This window comes from Prionailurus bengalensis, chromosome D1, assembly GCF_016509475.1.
Source record: "Prionailurus bengalensis isolate Pbe53 chromosome D1, Fcat_Pben_1.1_paternal_pri, whole genome shotgun sequence".
Classification (NCBI taxonomy): domain Eukaryota; kingdom Metazoa; phylum Chordata; class Mammalia; order Carnivora; family Felidae; genus Prionailurus; species Prionailurus bengalensis.
Genome location: NC_057346.1, coordinates 67,297,165 through 67,323,068, shown reverse-complemented (window position 1 = coordinate 67,323,068; position 25,904 = coordinate 67,297,165). Strand labels below are relative to the sequence as shown.

Genomic DNA, 25,904 nt, shown 5'->3' with positions numbered 1-25,904 from the left:
TGATGTGGGGGCTTGAACCAACAGACTACAAGGTCAAAACCTGAGCCGAAGTCGGATGCCAAATCAACTGAGCCACCCAGGTGTCCCTAAATAAATATTTTCTAAGGTGCATTCCACAAAACAGTTCTAGGCAATGGCCTATGAACAGTGGTAACATTGGCTAAATATATATGGAAAATTCTGCTTAATGTATTTACCTCTTGGAGATTCACAGTGTGGATTAGCATATTAAAAATTCTTAGAATACCTGCAATATGGAAATTTGATGATGTCTTTTTAATATAACATTTCCCACACATATTTGGTCACAGAACTGTTAATGTATGATAGTTACCTCACTGAGCAGTGCTTTGGGAAGCTCTGCATTAGAGTAAGGTAAGAGTTTTTGTTTATTTTGTTTTGTGTGTGTGTGTGTGTGTGTGTTTAAGGATTAGTGTTATAGAATACTATTGGTAATTCTACTTGGCAGTCATTGACAGTAGAGGATCGTTGTTAAAAACATGAGCTTTGGCTTACATAGACAGGATTTTAATTTCAGCACTATCATTATATGTGATTTTGTATAAGAACTTAATCTTTATGGGCCTCAGTTTGTTAATCTGTGATATTTCCTGTTGGGTGCTTAGTCCAGTGTCTGACATGGTAAATACTTTATAAGTTGTGACATGTAAAACTACCTGTGTTTCTACTAGAAAATGTTTGGGTGCACCAGTTAGGGCAATCATTCTTCTATAGTAGGAAATTATCTTATATCTGAATAGTTTTATCTAGCATAATTCATGTGTTAGACTTCATTTTAGATAAATATGGAATATATGTGGGTTCAAAAGAGAATCTCAATTCAGAGAAAAGATATTGTTGGGAGAGAGGCTATTAAATCTTCCATACCTGGGAGTAGAAAATATTGGGGTGGGTTAAGGGGGGGAGGGTTACTGTTTAATATCAGCTCTATAGGAGTGTGAAGGTGTAGGGGGTGACAGTATGGTAGGAGATCATATTTTGGAGAGGGTGGGTTAGATTTTTAAGTGTGAATTTACCTAATGATGTTTTGATTTAAAAGCCCAATGCATATGGATAAACATAATGCTCCAAGTGTGAACGACAGCCACAGCCCAATTCTGAAAAAAAACAAAACAAAAAAAAGAAAAAACAGCTGCAAGAGTTTGCATCAGTTGTTAAACTTTGTGTCATGAGTCCCCTCCATTTTGCCACAATTAATTGGACAACAGATTGGTATCAGTGATAAATATGTAGGCCATTGGCTTATAAACTAGCCTGATCCAAGAGCTGTACAGTATTCTTTCTTACAAAGTGGTGAATTAACTCAATGTAATCCTCTTCCTTACAGAATTTGACTATGAGATAGCAAAGAAAGCAGTAAGCAGAAGCTTAGGACATTAGAAACACTGTAGTAGAGAAAGTAGTCATAGTGGAGAGTAAAACATAACCACTGTCATAGTAGAGGCAGAATCAGGAAACAGTTATGACAATGTTTAGGGTTCTTATTGGATACTGGTCTTACTTTATGCTGACTAGTGTTTCAGTTTTCAGTGAAGCCTAATTGTGGAGACTTTTCTTGTGCTTCTGTACTACGTCACATATTCTTGCACTAAACTTGCATTTGTGAAGTAACTTAAGTGAACTTGCATATAGTTTTGGCAATTGGAAAGAGCCCATCTTGCTTACTACTACCAGCTACATCCTTTAAAGCACAATAATCCACTTAGTTGATGTAAATGGGATTATTTGATTAGCTGGGTGGGAGTAACAGGGACTTTGCCTGTGGCATTACTGACCAGGGAAGGTAATAGAGGTTGTGCTTCCCTTTTTTGACATAGTTGCCCCAGTATTAGAGTGAAGAAACCTGGGTTAATGGCTCTGCCACCTATTAGCTATGTATGATCTTTTTTTTTTTTAATGTTTATTTATTTTTGAGAGAGAGTGAGTGAGAGCACACAAGCTGGAGAGGGGCAGAGAGAGAGGGAGACTGAGGATCTGAAGCAGGGTCCATGCTGTCAGCACCTGATGTGGCCCATCAGAGCCTCATGTGGGGCTTGAGCTCACAAACCGCAAGATCATGACCTGAGCCGAAATTGGATGCTTAACTGACTAAGCCATCCAGGGGCCCCTAACTATGTATGATCTTAGATAACACTCTTAATTTCATGGGCCAGAGTTTTCTTTCTACAATTTGAATTAGTCAAATTGTTTTTCCCCCCAGAAAAGAAGCTTTTTAGCAAAAAGCATTGTTCACAGCATTTAGAAATGGTTAGAGATAGCGATAGATATGAAAAATGAGAGGAAATAGTATCAATTAAACATTAAAATATTGGTTCAGCTTAACTAGTAAAGTCTAATACTACTCAACATTATTCTACTCTTTTATTTGTGAAAAAGGAATGATGGGGGGGTAATATATCTTCATAAGTGGGACATTAACTTGTCTACTTTTGTTACAGTGTGTTTGTTTTTGCTCTATTATATTTCAAATATTTATAACCATTTCCTCTAAGAATTTGACAAACAGATTTGCTTTTAATGCAGTGCTTTCCTAAGCTTTTTATCCAGAGTCAACCTGATAAGTGGGGCAAAAGACCAAATGCTTTTTTTTGTTGGAGAATCTTGATCTTAAAGTTCGCCAAACTAAATTATACTATGATTCACCGTTAGTAATATTAGGTCACGAGTCTTTCTTACCTCTTATGAGAAAAAGTGCCCTTTAGCAAAAACAATTGAAGACTACCCCCAAAGTAGTCATTGTACTCTTAATATTGATAGATTAATATTTAAGTATTGGTATATGCTGTAATTTAGAGATTCTTTGTTATAATTTTCTGTTTCTCCATAGAATTGGGAACATAGCCAGGAACAAAAAGAAGCTTTGTAAAAAGAAGTATATATTTTTTGAGAGTTTGCCTTCTTTATGCTTCTATGTATAATTTATAGAATCAGAAAACATTTGTTGCAAAGGTGTATAATCCAGTCTCTTATGGCAGGCCTCTAATCCTAAACATAGAGGTGTAGTCTGGATTTGTGTTAAGAAATGGGAAATTCTAGGGGTGCCTGGGTAGCTCAGTCAGTTAAGCGTCCCAGTCTTTTGTGTGGTGTTCAATTTTCCCTCCCACAGAACTTTTGGGATCTTATATATATTCTTATTTTTTGAAACTTCACTTCTTTAAATTGTTTTAATGATCATTTATTTTTGAAAGAGCATGAGTGGGGGAGACAGGTAGAGAGAAAGGGAGACACAGAATCTGAAGTAGGGTCCAGACTCTGAGCTGTTAGCACAGAGTCCAACATGGGGCTCGAACTCATAAGCCGTGAGATCATGACCTGAGCTGAGGTTGGACACTTAACTGACTGAGCCACCCACATGCCCAAAAACTTCATGTCTTGTAGTGGGTCTTTTTGTATTCATTATTATAGATGTTCAGTAGCTCTTCCAAATTGGTAACTTGTGAATTTAAGTCCTTCCATTCTCCACTGTTTCTGTTCTCTTTTTGGAGCCCCAATTTTCATCTCTTTGGTTTTTGTTTTCTTTTTTGCTGTTCTGTTTCTTCCCTTTTTCTTCCATCTCCTTTTCATTTATACTGTCATTAAAAATATTTCAACAGCTTTTTTTTGTTGCTGAATACTTTTCATAACATTTTCTTCTTGTTTTTTTTTTAATGGTTGCAATATCTTCTCTTATGTCTCTAAATGTATTACTGACTTTATTTATTTATTTATTTATTTATTTAAATGTTTATTTATTTTTGAGAGAGAGAGAGAGCATGAGCAGGGTAGGGGCAGAGAGAGAGGGAGACAGAGACTCTATCAGTGCAGAGCCTGATGTGGGGGCTCCATGCCATGATCCGTGATAGCATGATCTGAACTGAAATCAAGAATCAGATTCTTAACTGACTGAGCCACCCAGGCACCCCAAGATAGTACTGATTTGAAAAAATGTTTTTGTTTTCTTGACTATGTCTTTTTCTTCTAAGCCTCTGTGCCCTCCCTCCCCCTCCCCTTGTTTTGATCTTCCATGTTAGAGGCTTTCCTTAGCTTTCTCCTAATCTTGTACTCATTGTGAGGTTTTGGACTATTGGCTTCACTATTGGGTGATCGTGCTGGGATTGGGTTTGATAACCTCCCCAGTTTTTTTTTTTTTAATTTTTAAAAAATATTTATTTATTTATTTATTTATTTTTTAATTTTTTTTTCAACGTTTATTTATTTTTGGGACAGAGAGAGACAGAGCATGAACGGGGGAAGGGCAGAGAGAGAGGGAGACACAGAATCAGAAACAGGCTCCAGACTCTGAGCCATCAGCCCAGAGCCCGACGCGGGGCTCGAACTCACGGACTGCGAGATCGTGACCTGGCTGAAGTCGGACGCTTAACCGACTGCGCCACCCAGGCGCCCGTATTTTATTTATTTTTGATAGAGATAGAGCACAAGTTGGGGAGGGGCAGAGGGAGAAGGAGACACAGAATCCAAAGCAGGCTCCAGGCTCCGAGCTGTCAGCACAGAGCCTGATGCGGGGCTCGAACTCACAAATTGCGAGCGAGATCATGACCTGACCCGAAGTTGAATGCTCAACCGACTGAGCTACCCAGGCGCCCTGTGTTTTTTTTTTTTTTTTTTTAAACCTTTTATTTGTCAGATTTTCCAGAGTAGGATCTTTCCATTTCCTGCCTGGGAAGTATAGATTTGGTTGCCAGAATTTGGTGAGCCAGGTAGGGGAATGTTTGAGATTGCAGAATTCACTATGTAAACTTTTACATAATTCCCTCTCTTTTCAGCTCAAAGGCTAAATATTCCCATAGGTTATGGAAACTAATTTGATAATAAATTTCATATAATAAAAATAAAAAAAAATATTCCCATAGGTGAGTTTCTGTCTTTTAAGTCTTTTCCTGATGGTAAATCTCCACTCTTCTGCTGGGATGGAACAAGGACAGTCACCCATGTACATAGAGACTATTTGGGGATTTACCAGTTTCTTAACTATGCTTTTAAATAGTTCTACTCACATTTCACTTCTAGAAGTATTTGGTACTGCCAACTACAGAGCTTGTTGGGGGTTTTGAAGTATAAATCAGGTAGCTTCTTGTCATCCCTTGTGAGGGCATAAGATTTAATGTTCTGAGGTGAGCTAATTCAGCTAAATTTATCTAGCTGCTTTTTAACTTTTATTTATTTATTTTTTAGTAGGCTCCATCCCCAAGATGCTTGAACTCAGTCCCCTGAGATTGAGAGTTGCATGCTCTACAGATAAGCCAGCCAGGTGCCCCCTGCTTTTTAACTTTTCAGCTTGCATTTTATCCTCTCTTGTTTTTTCCTTTTTCTTTGTGGTTGCATTGCTAATTGTTTCTTTGCTAGCACCTCTCCTTTATTTTAAAACTTCTGAAACACCAGAAAAAAACTTCTAGTAATTTTATTTGCTTATTGACTAATACCCAGTCAGGTTTCTGCAAAATCATTTTAAATTTTCAGAATTTCCTGGATGTTATTTTGCAAGATTTTGTTTGTGTTTTTACAATGAGATGTCAACTCTTAAAAAAGTGTTTTCAGATTAAGATAACATTTCTGACAAAAAGAATACAAGTGAAAAATATGTACATGTGTCTGCTTTATTGGCTAGGGCTTATTCTGTTTTTCTTCCTTTTCCATTATAGTCATAAAAAATGATATGCTGTGAATCTTTCCTCTGTAAGCTCTCAGCTCTACTTGTTGGCTAAGACAGATATTAAACCAGAAGAGAAGGGGGTTCTGGTAAAAATAGTAAGAGAAAATGTAGCAATAATCATAAATGTGAGACTTTTTTTTTTCATTTGGCAAATATTTATTGAATACCTATTATGTGCCAGTAATGCATAAAATGAATGTGGTCCCTGCTCTTACGGAGTTTATAGTCAGTTTGACAGACATTAAAAAAAAGTCTTAAATGACTGTTATCTACAATGTCAAACTATGTTAATGTTTACAAATACTCCAAAACAGTGTGCATCTCAATTTTAATGTGCATATGAATCTACTGGAGATTTGTTACAAATGTAGATTGTGATTCAGTAAGTCTGAGTTGAGGCCTGAGATACTGCATTTCTTTCTTAAAAAAGTATCCTTTTTAAGGTTTGAGTTACATGTGATAAAATTCACACATTTTAGGTATATATGTTAACAACTTTTGACATACTATCTCTATCTCTATCTCTGTCTCTGTCTCTGTCTCTGTCTCTATCCTATTGTTACAACCAGCCTAAAGACAGCGGTTTTAACAAGTTCCAGGTAATGCAAATACTGCTGGTTTGAGGGACCACACTTTTGAGTGTCAAGGTTATAATCATCAATTCAGACTTTACTCACCGAAACTGAGATAGCTCAATATCAACAAGAAGTTTTGGGTTGATTTTTATTTTAAAACTGGTCATGACTATATATGTACATTTTTAAATTGTTTTGAATTGAAAACGAAGTGTCATGAGTTAAAAAGATACCAAAAACTGACCTGTTCTTGCCTCCTAGCTACACAATTTCCCTTTGGACAACCATTTTTTGCATATTCCTCCTTAGATATTCTGTACATATAGAAGTAATTATATATTTAAATTCTCCACTTACCTCCTCCTTTTTTACACACATGGCTGCTGTTCTAAAGACCTGTTTCTCTGATGCTTTTATTTTATTTTATTTTATTTTATTTTATTTATTTTATTTTATTTGGGGGTGGGTGGGTGGAGAAAGAGTGAAAGAGAGGATTTCAAACAGGCTCTGTACTGTTAGCATGGAGCCCGATGCGCTGCTCTATCTCACTACTGTGAGATCATGACATGAGCCCAAATCAAAAGTTGGATGCTTAACTGTCTGAGCCAGTTAAGTGCCCCTGATGCTTTTTATTTTTTAAATTAGATTTTATCTTTTATTTTGTAGTTTTAAAAAAATTGAAGTGAAATTTATATAGCATAAAATGCATAGATCATCAGGATACAATTTGAGCTTTAACAAATGAATACACTCTTGTAATGTAAATCCCAATCAAGACCTGATGTTTAACTTGGACAGGCTTCTGTCATGCTTATTTTGATGTTTCTAATTCTGTGATCATGCTAGGATTTAATAAAGCATTAATGAACCACTGCTTTATTGTATATAGGACTCATAGGTGCTTTGAGATATCAACTACTTTAAAAGAAACTTTATTTTTTAGAGACATTTTAGGTTCATAGTAAAATTAAAGGGAAAGTACAGAGTTCCCATACACCCTCTATTCCCACATGCATAGCCTCCCCCACTATCAACATCTTGCACCAGAGCAGGACATTTGTTACAGTTGATGAACCTAAATTCACACATCATAATCACTCCAAGTCCATACAAAATATAGAATAGTTTCACTGTCCTAAAAATCCTCTGTGTTCTATGTATTCATCTCTCCCTTTTTCCTACCCCCCGGCAAACAATGATCTTTTTTTTTTTTTTTTTTAATTTTTTTTTTTTTTCAACGTTTATTTATTTTTGGGACAGAGAGAGACAGAGCATGAACGGGGGAGGGGCAGAGAGAGAGGGAGACACAGAATCGGAAACAGGCTCCAGGCTCTGAGCCATCAGCCCTGAGTCTGATGCGGGGCTCGAACTCACGGACCGCGAGATCGTGACCTGGCTGAAGTCGGACGCTTAACCGACTGCGCCACCCAGGCGCCCCCAAACAATGATCTTTTTACGGTCTCCATAGTTCTGCCTTTTCCAGAATGTCATATAGTTGATATCATGCCATATGTGGCCTTTTTCAAATCGGTGTCTTTCACTTAGTAATATGTATTTAGGGTCCCTGTATGTCTCTCCATGGCTTGATAGCTCATTTCTTTTTAGCTATGAATAATATTTCATTGTCTGCATGTTCCACAGTTTATTAATCAAGTCACCTACAAGGACATCTTGGTTGCTTCCAAATTTTGGCAATTATGAATCAAGCCACTCTAAACATCCATGTGCAGGTTTTTGTGTGGACATACGTTTTCAACTCCTTTGAGTAAATACCATGGAGAACAATTGCTGGATTGTATAGGAAGATTGTGTTTAGTTTTGTGAGAAACTACCGAAGTGTCTTCCAAAGTGGCTGTACCATTTTGCATTCCCTCCATCAATGAGTGAGAGTTCTTGTTTCATATTCTTAGCTACATTTGATGTTGTCAGTGTTTTGGATTTTGGCCATTCTAATAGATGTATAGTAGTATCTTATTGCTTTAATTTGCACTTTTCTAATGAAATATGGTGTTGAACATTTTTTATATGCTTATTGCTGCATCTGCATATCATCTTTGGTGAGGTATCTCTTCAAGTCTTTTGCCCATTTAAAAATTATTGGGTTGTCCATTTTCTTATTGTTGAATTTTAAGAGTTCTTTGTGTATCTATCTATATCTATATATATGTATACACACACACACACATATATGTGTGTGTGTGTGTATATATATATATATGTATATATGTGTGTATATATATACATGTATATATATACACATATATATATATATATATATTTAAGTTTATTTATTTTGGAGGGGGAGAGCACAAGCAGGGGAGGGGCAGGAAGAGAGGGAGAGAGAGGATCCCAAGCAGGCTCCATGCTGTCAGCTCAGAGCCTGATGCTGGGGCTCGATTCCATGAACTGAGCTCGATTCCAGAGCCTGATGCTGGGGCTCCATCTTCCATGTGAGATCATGACCTGAGCTGAAACCAAGAATTGGACACTTAGCCAACTCAGCCATCCAGGCACCCCTTTGCATATTTTGGGTAACAGTCATTTATCAGATATATTGCTTATATATGCTTATTTCCCAGTCTGTGGCTTGTCTTCTCATTCTCTTGAATTAACTCACTTTTTAGAAGGGGATTCTGAAAAAGATTGAAGGGTAACGAAAGTTCTGATACAGAGAATGGTTTATAATTTTATGATTAAACTTTTTTTTAATGTTTATTTATTTTTGAGAGAGAGAGAGAGAGAGACAGAGCACAAGCAGGGGAAGGGCAGAGAGAGTGAGGGAGACCCAGAATCCAAAGCAGGCTCCAGGCTCCGAGCTGTCAGCACAAAGCCTGACACAGTGCTCCAACCCACAAACTGTGAGATCATGTCCTGAGCCAAAATCAGATGCTTAGCCAACTGAACCACCCAGGCAGCCCTATAATTTTATGATTTAAGATAGATCTCCAGGGACACCTGGCTGATTCAGTTGGTTTAGCATCTGACTCAATTTCCCCGTAGGTCATGATCCCAGTGTCTTGGGATTGAGCCCCATGTTGGGCTCCACACTGGGCTTGGAGCCTGCTTGGAATTCTCTCTTTCTCCCTTTGTCCCTCTCCTCCGCGCGCTCTCTCTCTCTCTCTCTCTCTCTCTCTCTAAAACAAAAACAAAAGAGAGGTCTTCAGATAAAAAATTTGGAAGTACTACTTACACATTCAGACTCACTTAAGATTTTTATTAATTTTGTGAAATACATATCAGTTGCATTAACCTGTATATTATTTTAAAAAGAAAAACACTTTAGTTACTCTCCATTGTCAACATTTTTTTTTTTTTAAGATTTTAATCTCTATATTCAACATGGGGCTCAAACTCACAACCTTAAGATCAAGAGTAGCATGCTTTATTGACTGAGCCAGCCAGGCATCCCCCACTCTGTTGTCTAATAAAATTCTTTCATTATCTCTCTTGAACACATTTCCAATTTTTATTGTTACTGTTTTCCTTTATAGATGATATACAATACATCAGCCAAACTGAACCATTCTGTATTTCCCACAGAGGTCAGATTCAGGGCCTTGTTTGTTCTGTCTTTCTCCTCTCTATTCAAAAATCTTCTATCCTTTAATTCAAGTACTACCTTTTCATGATACCTTAAGGAAGACTTTGAATCTAACCTAAGAATATGGTACAAAATATGCAAAACTTAGTATCTAATGATGTTTGTTGTAGCATTATTTATAGTAGCTAAGTAGTGGAGACCACCATAATGTTTAGCAACAGTGGAACAATTATAATGAAAAATGATGTATAGTAGGGCCATATAGAAACATGGAGAGATGATTATGGTATAGTTGGGTTCAAATGCCAAAATCATGCATGCAAAGTAATTACAGTTCTGAAACAAAAAACAAATGAAAATAGATGAAATGAGGAAGTACACCAAAATAAGTTTTATTAGAGTGGTAGAATGACATGTGCATTTTTTTCTCATTTTATAAATTTTATGTAATACATGTAAAATTAAATAATAATAAATTTTTATGGTAAATATTTGTGCATTTTATTTTACCGTTTAAAGGTTTGGTCAAAGCACTGTTAGGAAAACCCCAAAATGAAGCACATAAAGTGTTGAATATTGGGTAACTGCATTGTAAGGGTTTGCAGTGTTTTATAGTTAGCTATAAAAGTTATATCTTTTAGTGATCAGGAGAGCTAGGAGACATCTGAATGTGATGTTTGGAGATGGCAGAATTGGTGAAATTTTAATCTTCTAGTTTCTGGCTCTTTGAAGAAAAAAACATTCTTAAAAAATCATGGGGTATTGCCTGTGAGAAGAAGAGAAGGTAAAATAAGATGAGAGTGCATCTTTTTTTTTCCTTTTTCTTTTTGTAAGTAGGCTCTGTGTCCAATGTGGGGCCCAAAGTCACGACCTTGAGATCAAGAGTTGCAGGCTACCAAATGAGCCAGTCAGGTGCCCCCAGATGCGAGGGCTGATGAATGAAGATATTGAAAGGACATAGGAAAGGGAAGGGCAGCCATATAAATAGAGATGACTATAAAAGAGAGACACCAGAGTGTAAAAATAGTGTGGAGAAGGCCAAAGCTTGGAATGAAGCTTGTGACAAATGCTTAAGTCCATAAAAAGCTTTTAAAATTATTTTAATAGCAATAACAACAAAGACAGAAAGAATAGTCCTGCTGTTTGGACTGTAGTGTTATGTTAGTAAATTGTCAGCGAAAGCAGAGCATTTCTGTTCCCATTTGGCTTTGATCTTTTATTTAAAGGAGAGTTATTTTCTATCTTTATTTTTATTTGAATATAGTTGACATACAATGTTACATTAGTTTCAGATGTACAATGTAGTGATTCAACAAGTTTATAGTTATGCTGTGCCCACCACAAGTGTAGCTACCATCTGTCACCATACAATGCTATTACAGTACAAGTGAGTATATTCCCTAAACCGTACCTTTTATTTTCATGACCTGTTAATTCCATTACTGGAAGCCTCTACCTCTTCCTCCTCTTCACTCATTTTGCCCATAACCCCACCTGCTTTTCCTCTGGCAATCATTGGTTTGAAGGAGAATTATTTTTATTTTATTTTTTTGTAATTTTTAAAATTTATTCATTTTGAGAGTGGGAGTGAGAGCAGAGAGGGGTAGAGAGAGAGGGAGAGAGAGAGAATCCCAAGCAGACTCTGTACTGTCAGCACAAAGCCCAATGCAGGGCTTGAACTCACAAACCACAAGATCATGACCTGAGCTGAAATCAAGAGTCAGACGCTTAACTGACTGAGCCACCCTGGCACCCTGAAGGAGAATTATTTTTATAATAAAGAGGATAAAAGGGCTATTGTTCTTTTATAGTTACTTATATTTATTATGTAAGATTTCCATGTTTATTGTAAATTTATTAAAAAAAATTTGGGGGGATACCATTAGTTTATTATAAAAGACATGAGAATTATTTACATGATGAAAGATTTCACAACTTCACTGGAATGGGCAGCTTCACTTCATGCCATTTCAGTAATGATTTATTTCAGTCTACATACCTTCCAAGAATGTCACCATCTCTAAATAAGAAATAATCCTTGTCATCTAGAACTACTTTGGTGCCTCCGTATTCTGGGAGAAGAACTTTATCTCCAACTTTCACACTGACTGGTTGATCTCTCCACCCTTTCCTTTAGAGCCTGATCCAACAGCTACTACTGTTGCTTGCAAAACTTTTCCTTGAGATTTTTCTGGAAGCATAATGCCTCCTTTGGTTACAGTTTCAGCTGCACTCCTTTCAACTAAAACTCTGTCACAGAGGGGAAGAAACTTCCTAAACGCTTGTCCTGCCACGACTCTGGCCGCTGCAGTTCCTACTCTGCTCTGGAGTTGCCGCGGCTGCAGTGAGACCCGCAGTCTGACCCCTGGGCCACGTGAACGTGGGAAAAGCTCCATGTTTATTGTAAATTTAAAAGACAGACCTGTATGGGAAGAAACACACCACCCATATTTATGCCACTCAGGTATAACTATTACTGATATTTTCTTGTGCACCCTCCCAGAATTCTTTTGAGCATAATGTATATATATGCAGCATATTTTTTATAAAAAAGGGATGAAACTGCTATTCAGTAGTTTCTTCTTTTTCTCAAAAGTTAATTTCCTCAGAATATGTTCTAAAGTTTTGCATGTTGGTAAATGGAGACTGCACCATCTTTTAAAAAGCTTTTATTAAATTACAGCATGTATTGGGGCGCCTGGGTGGCTCAGTCGGTTGAGCATCCGACTTCAGCTCAGGTCACGATCTCACGGTCCATGAGTTCGAGCCCCGCGTCGGGCTCTGGGCTGATGGCCCAGGGCCTGGAGCCTGCTTCCAATTCTGTGTCTCCCTCTCTCTCTGCTCCTCCCCCGTTCATGCTCTGTCTCTCTCTGTCTCAAAAATAAATAAACGTTAAAAAAAAATTAAAAAAAAATTACAGCATGTATGCACGAGAGTATGCAAACTGCACAGCTCAGTAAATAATCTTCAAAATGAATATACTCATATAAACACCACTCAATTTAAGAAATAGACCATTATTAGTACCCTAGAAGCCCTAATTATGCTCTTTTCCAATCATTAACCCTTCCTCCTCTCCAGAGATACACTGTTCTGATTTCTAATTCCATAGATTACTCTAGCCTGTGTTTGTACTTCATATGTATATGAATATAGTAAATATGAATATGGTAAATATTCTTTTGTTTCTTTTGTCACTCAACATTATATTTTGAGGTTCATCTATGTTGTATGCAGTTGTGTTTTTTTATTGTTGTGTAGTATTCCAGTTTATGAACAAACCACAATGCATTTATCCATTCTACTATTGATAGACTTTGAGTTATTTGTAGTTTATTCTGTTTACCACTATACATACATAGTGCACATAGTTTTGTGCCTGGCAGATAAAAGGCATTCAATAAGTGTTTATTGAATTTAAGAATGAAATGTCTCACATTTCTTTATGATTACTACTGAATGTTCTCCAAGTTATAAAATGTTAGTAATATACTTTTATCTTCTTCCTGCTAGTGCAAAGACCTTGGAATACTTTAACACCATTTATCCCTCCTGACTTGTATGCTGCTATTATAGTTTAGTTTTGTTTAAAATTTAAATCCTGTAGGGGTGCCTGGGTGGCTCAGTCGGTCGAGTATCTGACTCTTGATTTTGGCTCAGGTCACAGTCCCAGGGTTGTGGGATTGAGCCCTGCATCAGGCTCTGCTCTGAGCTTGGGGAATGCTTTAGATTTTTTCTCTCTCTCCCTCTACCCCCTTCCCTCCCCACTCCAAAATAAAATAAAATTTTAAAAGATTAAAAAAAGATTTAAGCCATATAGAACAGTCAGTATTCATTTAGGTTTACTTACAATTTATTCTTTCTGTTACTCCTTTTTTTTTCCCCCTTCCTGCTTCTTTAAAGACTTCATCTGGCATAAATTTTCTTCTGCTTGAAGCAAACTTTATTTGTAATAGTGCCAAAGTAGGAGCAAGCCAAATGTCTTTAATCAGATGAATGTATAAACAAATTGAGGTATATCCATATATACAGTCGAATACTACTCAGCAATAAAAAGGAACGAACTATTTTTATTATTTTTATTAAAATTTTTTTTAACTTTATTTTCAGGGGGAGGGAGAGAATGAGTGGGGGAGGAGCAGAGAGAGAGAGAGAGAGAGAGAGAGAGAGAGAATCCCAAACAGGCTCTGCACTGTCAGCACAGAGCCCAATGTGGGGCTTGATTTCATGAAACATGAGATCATGACCTAGTGATGAGCCGAAATTAAAAGTTAGACACTTAACCGACTGAGCCACCCAGGTGCCCCACAAACATTTTATTTTATTTTATTTTATTTTATTTTATTTTATTTTATTTTATTTTATTTTATTTTTTAACTTCTATTTGTTTTTAATGTTTATTATTGAGAGAGAGAGAGAGAGAGAGAATGCATGCATGCATGAGTAGGGGAGGGGGAGAGAGAGAGAGGGAGACTGAGGATCTGAAGTGGGCTCTGTGCTGACAGTAGAGAGCCCGAAGCAGGGCTCAAACCCAAGAACCATGAGATCATGACCTGAGCTGAAGTTGGATGCTTAAGCAACTGAGCCTCTTAGTTGCCCCCAAAAGGAACAAACTATTGTTATACACAATCACATAAAAGAGTCTCAAAATAATTATACTGAGTTTTCTTTGTGGGAATTTTTTTTTTTATGTTTTTATTTATTTTTGAGACAGAGACAGAGCATGATCAGGGGAGGGGCAGAGAGAGAGGGAGACACAGAATCTGAAGCAGCTCCAGGCTCCGAGCGGTCCACACAGAGCCCGACACGGGGCTCGAACTCACGGATTGTGAGATCATGACCTGAACTGAAGTTGGATGCTTAACCAACTGAGCCACCCAGGCGCCCCTCTTTGTGGGAATTCTAAGAATGCTCTGTTCTTGTTTGAAAGTGTTTATTTCACATTATGCTTGAAAGATATTTTTTCAGGGAATAGAATTCTATTAGTTATTATCATTCAGCAGTTTGAGGATGTGTTTCTGTTGTGTTTTGGTTTCTATTATTTTTATTAAAGGTAGCAAACAGTCTAATTTTTTTTCCATGAAGGTAATCTGTTTCCTTCCTCTAGTTGCTTTAAGCATTTTTTCCCCTTTGTCTTTGTCTTTGAACGTAGTATGATTTTCTTTGTACTTACTTGCTGGAATTTCATTGGGCTTCTTGTATCTCTATCATGATGATTAAAATCATTTTTTAAGAGGGGCGCCTGGGTGGCGCAGTCGGATAAGCGTCCGACTTCAGCCAGGTCACGATCTCTCGGTCTGTGAGTTCGAGCCCCGCATCGGGCTCTGGGCTGATGGCTCAGAGCCTGGAGCCTGTTGCCGATTCTGTGTCTCCCTCTCTCTCTCTGCCCCTCCCCCGTTCATGCTCTGGCTCTCTCTGTCCCAAAATTAAATAAACGTTGGAAAAAAAAAAGAAAAAAAACAAATCATTTTTTAAGAATTTTAAGCCATTATCACTTTGCATGTTCTTCTGTCCCATTTTCTTCCTCCTTTTGGAATTTTTGATTTTCCCACTATACCCTCCTCTGTCTCTTGCACCCTTCCTTTTGTTTTTGTTATATTTTATCCTTTTGTCTCTTTGTGTTTTATTCTGCATATTTTCTTTTGATCTATATTCTGAGCTGCTGTTAATCCCACCCACGGAATTCTTAATTTTGGTTAATTGTATGCTCCAATATTAGATTATTTATTTGGTTCTTTGATAATTTTGTCACTTATGCCTTTTATTTCCTTGAACACATTTAGCATGTTTTTTTTTCAGGTTTATTGAGATACAATTGATGTAAAATAAACTGCACATCTTTAAAATGTGCAGTGTGATGAGTTTTGATATGTATGATCATCACCACAATCAACATAATCATAATCATTACTCCTGTAAGTTTCTTCATGTGTCTTTATAATTCTTGCCTCCTATTGCTTTCACCCCTGCTATTCCCTGTCCCTAAGTAACCACTGATCTGCTTTCTGTTGCTACAAATTACTTGTATTTTTGGAAATGTACAGTATGTACTTTTTGGGGAACTTCTTTCACTTTGAATAATTATTTTGAGACTCATCCATGTGGCTGTGTGTATTAAACAGTTTCTTTTTATTGCTGAGTATTCTGTTGTATGTATATATCTAAGTTTGTTGATCCATTTATCTATTGAAGGACATTTCGGTTGTTTCTGGTTTTTGGCTATTACAATAAATAAAGGTGCTAAGGAACATTCTTATATAGGTCTATGCATGGGCATAAGGCATGGATATTTTTTAGTCTGATAACTGTATTTTCTGGATCCCTGTCGGGGAATCTATTGTTGCTTTAAAAAAGATCTTTCTGGATCTTTCTCAGATCTTTCTGAGCCTGGGTGGCTCAATTGGTTAAGCATCTGACTTCGGCTTAGGTCATAATCTCACGGTTTGTGAGTCTGAGCCCCACATCGGTCTCTGTTTTGACAGTTCAGAGCCTAGAGTCTGCTTCGGATTCTGTCTCCTTGTCTCTTTGCCCTTTCCCCGCTCCCTGCTCGCACTGTCTCTCTCTCTCTCTCTCAAAAATAAAAAATAAACATCAAAAAAACAACTAAAAACTCTTTCCTTTTATGCCTAGTCATATTTGACTTATATTGGATGTTATGAATAGAAAAGTTATAGAGATAACTTAAGGTTTAAGTGTAAACATTTATGGTTGCTTCTAGCAGGCGACTAGAGACACTAGTGATTCTGTATCACCTTAATTCAGTTTTAAGTACTGAGATGATTACAGGATGATACAAGAGAAACTGCATAAGTCTGCCAGTTGATTTTTCAGCAGAAACTTTTCAGGCCAGAAGGGAGTGGCATGATATATTCAGAGTGCTGAAAGGGAAAAAACCTACAAGCAAGAACACTCTGCTCAGCAAGATTATCCTTCAGAATAGAAGGAGAGAGAAAGAATTTCCCAAACAAAAGTTAAAGAAATTTATCATCACTAAATCAGCCTTTCAGGAAATGTTAAAGGGAATTCTTTAAGTGTAAAGAAAAGGCCATAAGAAGGAAGAAAATTACAAAAGGAAAAAATGTCACAGGTAAAAGCAATTGTATTAAAGGTAGTAAATTAATTACTTATAAAGCCAGTATGGTGGTTAAAACACAAAAGTAGTAAAATCAGTTATGTCCACAAAAATTACCCAAGGGATACACAAAATAAAAAGATGTAAAATATGACATCATCTACATAAAACATTGGAGAAGAGAGTAATAATTTAGTGCTTTTAGGATGTGTTCAAATGTAAGTGACAGTCAACTAAATAGAGACCACTGTGCACTTAAGATGTTATATACTAACCAAGTGGTAACCAAAATCAAAAACTTGTAATACATACACAAAAAATAAAGAGAATGGAAGGGCGCTTGGCTGGCTTAGTTAGTGGAGCATGACTCTTGATCTCAGGGTTGTGAGTTTGGAGTCACAAGTTCAAGCCCTACTTTGGGGAGAGTTTAATTAAAAAAAAAAAAAAGAGAGAGAGAGAGAATGGAATCCAAGCATAACAATAGAGAAAGCCATAAAACCACAAGGTGAGAGAGCAAGAGAAGAAGAAAGGAATACGGAAGAACTACAAAAACAACCAAAGAACAACTAATAAAATGGTAGTAAGTACATACCTATAAATAATTACTTTATTTTTTTTTTTTTTTTTTTTTTTTTAAATTTTTTTTTTCAATATTCATCCATTTTTGGGACAGAGAGAGACAGAGCACGAACGGGGGAGGGGCAGAGAGAGAGGGAGACACAGAATCGGAAACAGGCTCCAGGCTCTGAGCAATCGGAAACAGGCTCCAGGCTCTGAGCCGTCAGCCCAGAGCCCGACGCGGGGCTCGAACTCACGGACCGCGAGATCGTGACCTGGCTGAAGTCGGACGCCCAACCGACTGCGCCACCCAGGCGCCCCAATAATTACTTTAAATGTAAATGGATTAGTGTTACACTCAAAAGACATAGGGTGACCAAATGGATAAAAAAACAAGACCCATCTAGATGTTGCCTACAAGAGACTAATTTCAGACTGAAAGACACATACAGAATGAAAGTAAAGGGATGGAAAAATATATACCATGCAAATGGAAGTGGGGGGTAAAAAAGGCCAGGGTAGCAATGCTTATCAGACAAAATAGGCTTCCTTCCTTCCTTCCTTCCTTCCTTCCTTCCTTCCTTCCTCCCTTCCTTTTAAATGTTTGTTTTTGAGAGGGGAGAGCTTGAGTGGGAGAGGTGCAGAGAGAGGGACAGAGGATCTGAAGCAGACTCCATGCTGACAGCAGATAGCCTGATGCAGAGCTTGAACTCATGAACTGTCAGATGCTCAACCCACTGAACCACCCAGGCACCCCCTTATTTATTTGGTTTTAATTTAAATCCCAGTTAGTTAATGTATAGTGTAGTAATTGTTTCAGGAGTGGAATTTAGTGATTTATCACTTACATAAAACACCCAGTGCTCATCCCAACTTAATTCCTGTCACTCAGCCCATCCCCCCCCCACCAACTCCCCTCCAGCAACTTTCAGTTTGTTCTGATTTAAGAGCCTCTTATGGTTTGCCTCCCTCTCTGTTTTTATCTTATTTTTCCTTCCCTCCCTCTATGCTCATCTGTTTTGTTTCTTAAATTCCACATATGAGTGAAACCATATTATTTGTGTTTCTTTCACTGACTTACTTTGTTTAGTATAATACACTCTAGTTTCATCTACATTGTTGCAAATGGCAAGATTTCATTTTTTGATTGCCAGGTAATATTCAGTGTGTGTGTGTGTGTGTGTGTGTGTGTGTGTGTGTGTGTATGTATACACACACCCCACATCTTTATCCATTCATCAGTCAGTGGACATTTGGGCTCTTTCCATACTTTGGCTGTTGTCAATAGTGCTGCTATAAACATTGGGGTGCACGTTTCCCTTCGAATCAGCATTTTTGTATCCTTTGGATAAATACCCAGAAGTGCAATTGCTGGGTCATAGGGCCATTCTGCTTTTAATTTTTTGAGGAACCTTCATATTTTCCATAGTGGCTGCACCAGTTTGCATTCCTACCAACAGTGCAAAAGTGTTCCCTTTTCTCTGTATCCTCACCAACATCTGTTGTTTCCTGAGTTGTTAATTTTAGTCATTCTGACAGGTGTGAGGTGATATCTCATTGTGGTTTTGATTTGTATTTCCCTGATGATGGGTAGTCAGACAAAATAGACTTTGAAACAAAGACTGTAGCAAGAGACAAAGACACTACATAATGATAAAAGGACCAATCAAACAAGAGGATATAGTAATTGTAAATATCTATGCACTCAACATAGGAGCACCTGAATTTGTAAAGCAGTATTAAATAGGCATAAGGGAAGAAATTGACAGTAATACAATGATAGAAGGGGAGCTTAACACCTCACTTACGTCAATGGATAGATCATCCAGACAGAAAATTAATGAAAACAGTGGCTTTGAATGACACATTTGACCAATAGACCTAACATATCTTTATATACAGAACATTCTATGTCCAAACAGCAAAATACACATTCTTTTCAAGTGCATGTGCAACATTCTTCAGGATAGATCACATGTTAGGCCACAAAACAAATCTCAGTAAATTTAAGAAGATTGAAGTTATGTCAGGCATCTTTTTGACAACAATAGCATGAAATTAGAAATAAGTTAAAAGAAAATCGTAAAAAAAAACATGTATAGGTCAAATAATATGCTGCTAAACAGCGAATGGGTCAACAAAGAAGTCAAAGAGGAAATTAAAAATACATGGAGACAAATGAAAATGAAAACAAATGGTTCAAAATCTTTGGGATGCAGCAAAAGCAGTTCTAAAATGTGTTTATAGTGATATAGGCCTACCTCAAGAAAAAAAAAATCTCTAACAACCTAAAGGAGCTAGAAAAAAGAACAAACAGAGCTCAAAAAATAGTAGAGGGAAGGAAATAATAAAGATTAGAGTGGAAATAGATAGATAGATAGATAGATAGATAGATAGATAGATAAAAAGAAAAGCTCAATGACATCAATCTTTTCTTTGAGACAAGTTGGTAAACCTTTGGTCAGACTCAGGAAGAAAAAAAGATAAATAAAATCAGAATTGAAGGTGGAGAAATGACAATTGACACCACAGAAATAGAAAGAATTATGAGAGTATTATGAAAAGTTATGTGTCAACAAATTGGACAACCTAGAATAAATAAATAAATTCCTAGCATACAATCTTCTAAAACAGAATCAGGAAGAGAGAGAAAATCTGAACAGATTGATTACTAGTAATAAAATTGAATCAGTAATAAAAGAACTTCCAACAAAGGAAAGTCCAGGATCAGATTGCTTTACAGGCAAACTCTACCAAACATTTAAAGATGACTTAATACCTGTTCTCCTCAACGTGTTCCAAAAAAACAGAAGAGAAAGGAAAACTTCCCAATTCATTCTATGAGGCCAGCATTACCCTAATAGCAAAACTGGTCAAAGACACTACAAAAAAAGAGAGGCCAGTATTTCTGATGAACACAGATGCAAAAATCCTCAAAAATTATTAACAAACAAAATTCATGGATACATTTAAAAATTCATTTATGATCAAGTGGAATTTATTCCAGAGGTACAGTGGGTGGTTCAGTATTCACAAATTAATCCAATACTTCACATTAACAAGAGGAAAAACCATACGCTTATTTCAATAGATGCAGAAAAAGCATTTGGCAAAATACAGTATTTGTTCATGATAACAGCTTACAACAAAGTGGGTTTTAGAGGGAACATATCTCAAGGGTGAAAAACTGAAAGCTTCTAGTCTAAGATCAGGGACAAGACAAGGATGATCTCTCACCACTTTTATTCAGCCTAGTACTGGAAGTCGTGACTGCAGCAATTAGACAAGAAAAAGAAAGAAAACACATCCAGACTGGTAAGGAAGAAGTAAAACTCATTATTTGCAGATGACATGATACTTAATGTAGAAAACCCTAGTGGTGGGCAGCAAGATGGCGGCTTAGGAGGACGCTGGGCTCACCGCACGTCCTGCTGATCACTTAGATTCCATCTACATCCGCCTAAATAACCCAGAAAACCGCCAGAGGATTAGCAGAACAGAGTCGCCGGAGCCAAACGCAGACGAGAGGCCCACGGAAGAGGGTAGGAAGGGCGGCGAGGCGGTGCGCGCTCCACGGACTGGCGGGAGGGAGCCGGGGCGGAGGGGCGGCTCGCCGGCCAAGCAGAGCCCCCGAGTCGGGCTTGCAAAAGCGGAGGGGCCGGGCGGACTGTGTTCCGACAGCAAGCGCGACTTAGCGTCTGGGAGGTCAGAAATTAACAGCTCTGCTCGGAAAGCGGGAAGGCTGGAGGACAAAGGGAGGGAGAGCTGCTGAGCCCCCTGACAACAGAGCTCAGTTTGGTGGGGAACAAAGGCGCTCGCCAGCGCCATTTCCCCCGCCCATCCCCCAGCCGAAATCCCAAAGGGAACCGGTTCCTGCCAGGGAACTTGCTCGCTCCGCGCAAACACCCAACTCTGCGCTTCTGCGGAGCCAAACCTCCGGCAGCGGAGCTGACTCCCTCCCGCTGCCACAGGGCCCCTCCTGAAGTGGATCACCTAAGGAGAAGCGATCTAAGCCTGCCCCTCCTGCCCCCGAGCACCTTGCCTACCCACCCCAGCTAATACGCCAGATCCCCAGCATCACAAGCCTGGCAGGGTGCAAGTAGCCCAGACGAGCCACACCACCCCACAGTGAATCCCGCCCCTAGGAGAGGGGAAGAGAAGGCACACACCAGTCCGACTGTGGCCCCAGCGGTGGGCTGGGGGCAGACATAAGGTCTGACTGCGGCCCCGCCCACCAACTCCAGGTATACACCACAGCACAGGGGAAGTGCCCTGCAGGTCCTCACCACGCCAGGGACTATCCAAAATGACCAAGCGGAAGAACTCCCCTCAGAAGAATCTCCAGGAAATAACAACAGCTAATGAGCTGATCAAAAAGGATTTAAATAATATAACAGAAAGTGAATTTAGAATAATAGTCATAAAATTAATCGCTGGGCTTGAAAACAGTATACAGGACAGCAGAGAATCTCTTGCTACAGAGATCAAGGGACTAAGGAACAGTCACGAGGAGCTGAAAAACGCTTTAAACGAAATGCATAACAAAATGGAAACCACCACAGCTCGGCTTGAAGAGGCAGAGGAGAGAATAGGTGAACTAGAAGATAAAGTTATGGAAAAAGAGGAAGCTGAGAAAAAGAGAGATAAAAAAATCCAGGAGTATGAGGGGAAAATTAGAGAATTAAGTGATACACTAAAAAGAAATAATATACGCATAATTGGTATCCCAGAGGAGGAAGAGAGAGGGAAAGGTGCTGAAGGGGTACTTGAAGAAATCATAGCTGAGAACTTCCCTGAACTGGGGAAGGAAAAAGGCATTGAAATCCAAGAGGCACAGAGAACTCCCTTCAGACGTAACTTGAATCGATCTTCTGCACGACATATCATAGTGAAACTGGCAAAATACAAGGATAAAGAGAAAATTCTGAAAGCAGCAAGGGGTAAACGTGCCCTCACATATAAAGGGAGACCTATAAGACTCGTGACTGATCTCTCTTTTGAAACTTGGCAGGCCAGAAAGAATTGGCAAGAGATTTTCAGGGTGCTAGACAGAAAAAATATGCAGCCAAGAATCCTTTATCCAGCAAGTCTGTCATTTAGAATAGAAGGAGAGATAAAGGTCTTCCCAAACAAACAAAAACTGAAGGAATTTGTCACCACTAAACCAGCCCTACAAGAGATCCTAAGGGGGACCCTGTGAGACAAAGTCCCAGAGACATCACTATAAGCATAAAACATACAGACATCACAATGACTCTAAACCCGTATCTTTCTATAATAACACTGAATGTAAATGGATTAAATGCGCCAACCAAAAGACATAGGGTATCAGAATGGATAAAAAAACAAGACCCATCTATTTGCTGTCTACAAGAGACTCATTTTAGACCTGAGGACACCTTTAGATTGAGAGTGAGGGGATGGAGAACTATTTATCATGCGACTGGAAGCCAAAAGAAAGCTGGAGTAGCCATACTTATATCAGACAAACTAGACTTTAAATTAAAGGCTGTAACAAGAGATGAAGAAGGACATTATATAATAGTTACAGGGTCTATCCATCAGGAAGAGCTAACAATTATCAATGTCTATGCACCGAATACCGGAGCCCCCAAATATATAAAACAATTACTCATAAACATAAGCAACCTTATTGATAAGAATGTGGTAATTGCAGGGGACTTTAATACACCACTTACAGAAATGGATAGATCATCTAGACACACGGTCAATAAAGAAACAAGGGCCCTGAATGAGACATTGGATGAGATGGACTTGACAGATATATTTAGAACTCTGCATCCCAAAGCAACAGAATATACTTTCTTCTCGAGTGCACATGGAACATTCTCCAAGATAGATCATATACTGGGTCACAAAACAGCCCTTCATAAGTTTACAAGAATTGAAATTATACCATGCTTACTTTCAGACCACAATGCCATGAAGCTTGAAATCAACCACAGGAAAAAGTCTGGAAAACCTCCAAAAGCATGGAGGTTAAAGAACACCCTACTAACGAATGAGTGGGTCAACCAGGCAATTAGAGAAGAAATTAAAAAATATATGGAAACAAATGAAAATGAAAATACAACAATCCAAACGCTTTGGGACGCAGCAAAGGCAGTCCTGAGAGGAAAATACATTGCAATCCAGGCCTATCTCAAGAAACAAGAAAAATCCCAAATACAAAATCTAACAGCACACCTAAAGGAACTAGAAGCAGAACAGCAAAGGCAGCCTAAGCCCAGCAGAAGAAGAGAAATAATAAAGATCAGAGCAGAAATAAACAATATAGAAACTAAAAAAACTGTAGAGCAGATCAACGAAACCAAGAGTTGGTTTTTTGAAAAAATAAACAAAATTGACAAACCTCTAGCCAGGCTTCTCAAAAAGAAAAGGGAGATGACCCAAATAGATAAAATCATGAATGAAAATGGAATGATTACAACCAATCCCTCAGAGATACAAACAATTATCAGGGAATACTATGAAAACTTATATGCCAACAAATTGGACAACCTGGAAGAAATGGACGAATTCCTGAACACCCACACGCTTCCAAAACTCAATCAGGAGGAAATAGAAAGCTTGAACAGACCCATAACCAGCGAAGAAATTGAATCGGTTATCAAAAATCTCCCAACAAATAAGAGTCCAGGACCAGATGGCTTCCCAGGGGAGTTCTACCAGACGTTTAAAGCAGAGATAATACCTATCCTTCTCAAGCTATTCCAAGAAATAGAAAGGGAAGGAAAACTTCCAGACTCATTCTATGAAGCCAGTATTACTTTGATTCCTAAACCAGACAGAGACCCAGTAAAAAAAGAGAACTACAGGCCAATATCCCTGATGAATATGGATGCAAAAATTCTCAATAAGATACTAGCAAATCGAATTCAACGGCATATAAAAAGAATTATTCACCATGATCAAGTGGGATTCATTCCTGGGATGCAGGGCTGGTTCAACATTCGCAAATCAATCAACGTGATACATCACATTAACAAAAAAAGAGAGAAGAACCATATGATCCTGTCAATCGATGCAGAAAAGGCCTTCGACAAAATCCAGCACCCTTTCTTAATAAAAACCCTTGAGAAAGTCGGGATAGAAGGAACATACTTAAAGATCATAAAAGCCATTTATGAAAAGCCCACAGCTAACATCATCCTCAACGGGGAAAAACTGAAAGCTTTTTCCCTGAGATCAGGAACACGACAAGGATGCCCACTCTCACCGCTGCTGTTTAACATAGTGCTGGAAGTTCTAGCATCAGCAATCAGACAACAAAAGGAAATCAAAGGCATCAAAATTGGCAAAGATGAAGTCAAGCTTTCGCTTTTTGCAGATGACATGATATTATACATGGAAAATCCGATAGACTCCACCAAAAGTCTGCTAGAACTGATACAGGAATTCAGCAAAGTTGCAGGATACAAAATCAATGTACAGAAATCAGTTGCATTCTTATACACTAACAATGAAGCAACAGAAAGACAAATAAAGAAACTGATCCCATTCACAATTGCACCAAGAAGCATAAAATACCTAGGAATAAATCTAACCAAAGATGTAAAGGATCTGTATGCTGAAAACTATAGAAAGCTTCTGAAGGAAATTGAAGAAGATTTAAAGAAATGGAAAGACATTCCCTGCTCATGGATTGGAAAAATAAATATTGTCAAAATGTCAATACTACCCAAAGCTATCTACACATTCAATGCAATCCCAATCAAAATTGCACCAGCATTCTTCTCGAAACTAGAACAAGCAATCCTAAAATTCATATGGAACCACAAAAGGCCCCGAATAGCCAAAGGAATTTTGAAGAAGAAGACCAAAGCAGGAGGCATCACAATCCCAGACTTTAGCCTCTACTACAAAGCTGTAATCATCAAGACAGCATGGTATTGGCACCAAAACAGACACATAGACCAATGGAATAGAATAGAAACCCCAGAACTAGACCCACAAACGTATGGCCAACTCATCTTTGACAAAGCAGGAAAGAACATCCAATGGAAAAAAGACAGCCTCTTTAACAAATGGTGCTGGGAGAACTGGACAGCAACATGCAGAAGGTTGAAACTAGACCACTTTCTCACACCATTCACAAAAATAAACTCAAAATGGATAAAGGACCTAAATGTGAGACAGGAAACCATCAAAACCTTAGAGGAGAAAGCAGGAAAAGACCTCTCTGACCTCAGCCGTAGCAATCTCTTACTCGACACATCCCCAAAGGCAAGGGAATTAAAAGCAAAAGGTGAATTACTGGGACCTTATGAAGATAAAAAGCTTCTGCACAGCAAAGGAAACAACCAACAAAACTAAAAGGCAACCAACGGAATGGGAAAAGATATTCGCAAATGACATATCGGACAAAGGGCTAGTATCCAAAATCTATAAAGAGCTCACCAAACTCCACACCCGAAAAACAAATAACCCAGTGAAGAAATGGGCAGAAAACATGAATAGACACTT

The 25,904-nt window shown here is 38.2% G+C and overlaps 1 protein-coding gene and 1 pseudogene across 1 annotated transcript in view; one reads left to right on the top strand and one right to left on the bottom strand.

Moving 5' to 3' along the window:
• SBF2 (SET binding factor 2) overlaps positions 1-25,904 on the top strand; it is a 505,713-nt gene that overhangs the window by 30,627 nt on the left and 449,182 nt on the right. The window lies entirely within an intron of this gene.
• LOC122483556 lies at positions 11,674-12,327 on the bottom strand (annotated as a pseudogene).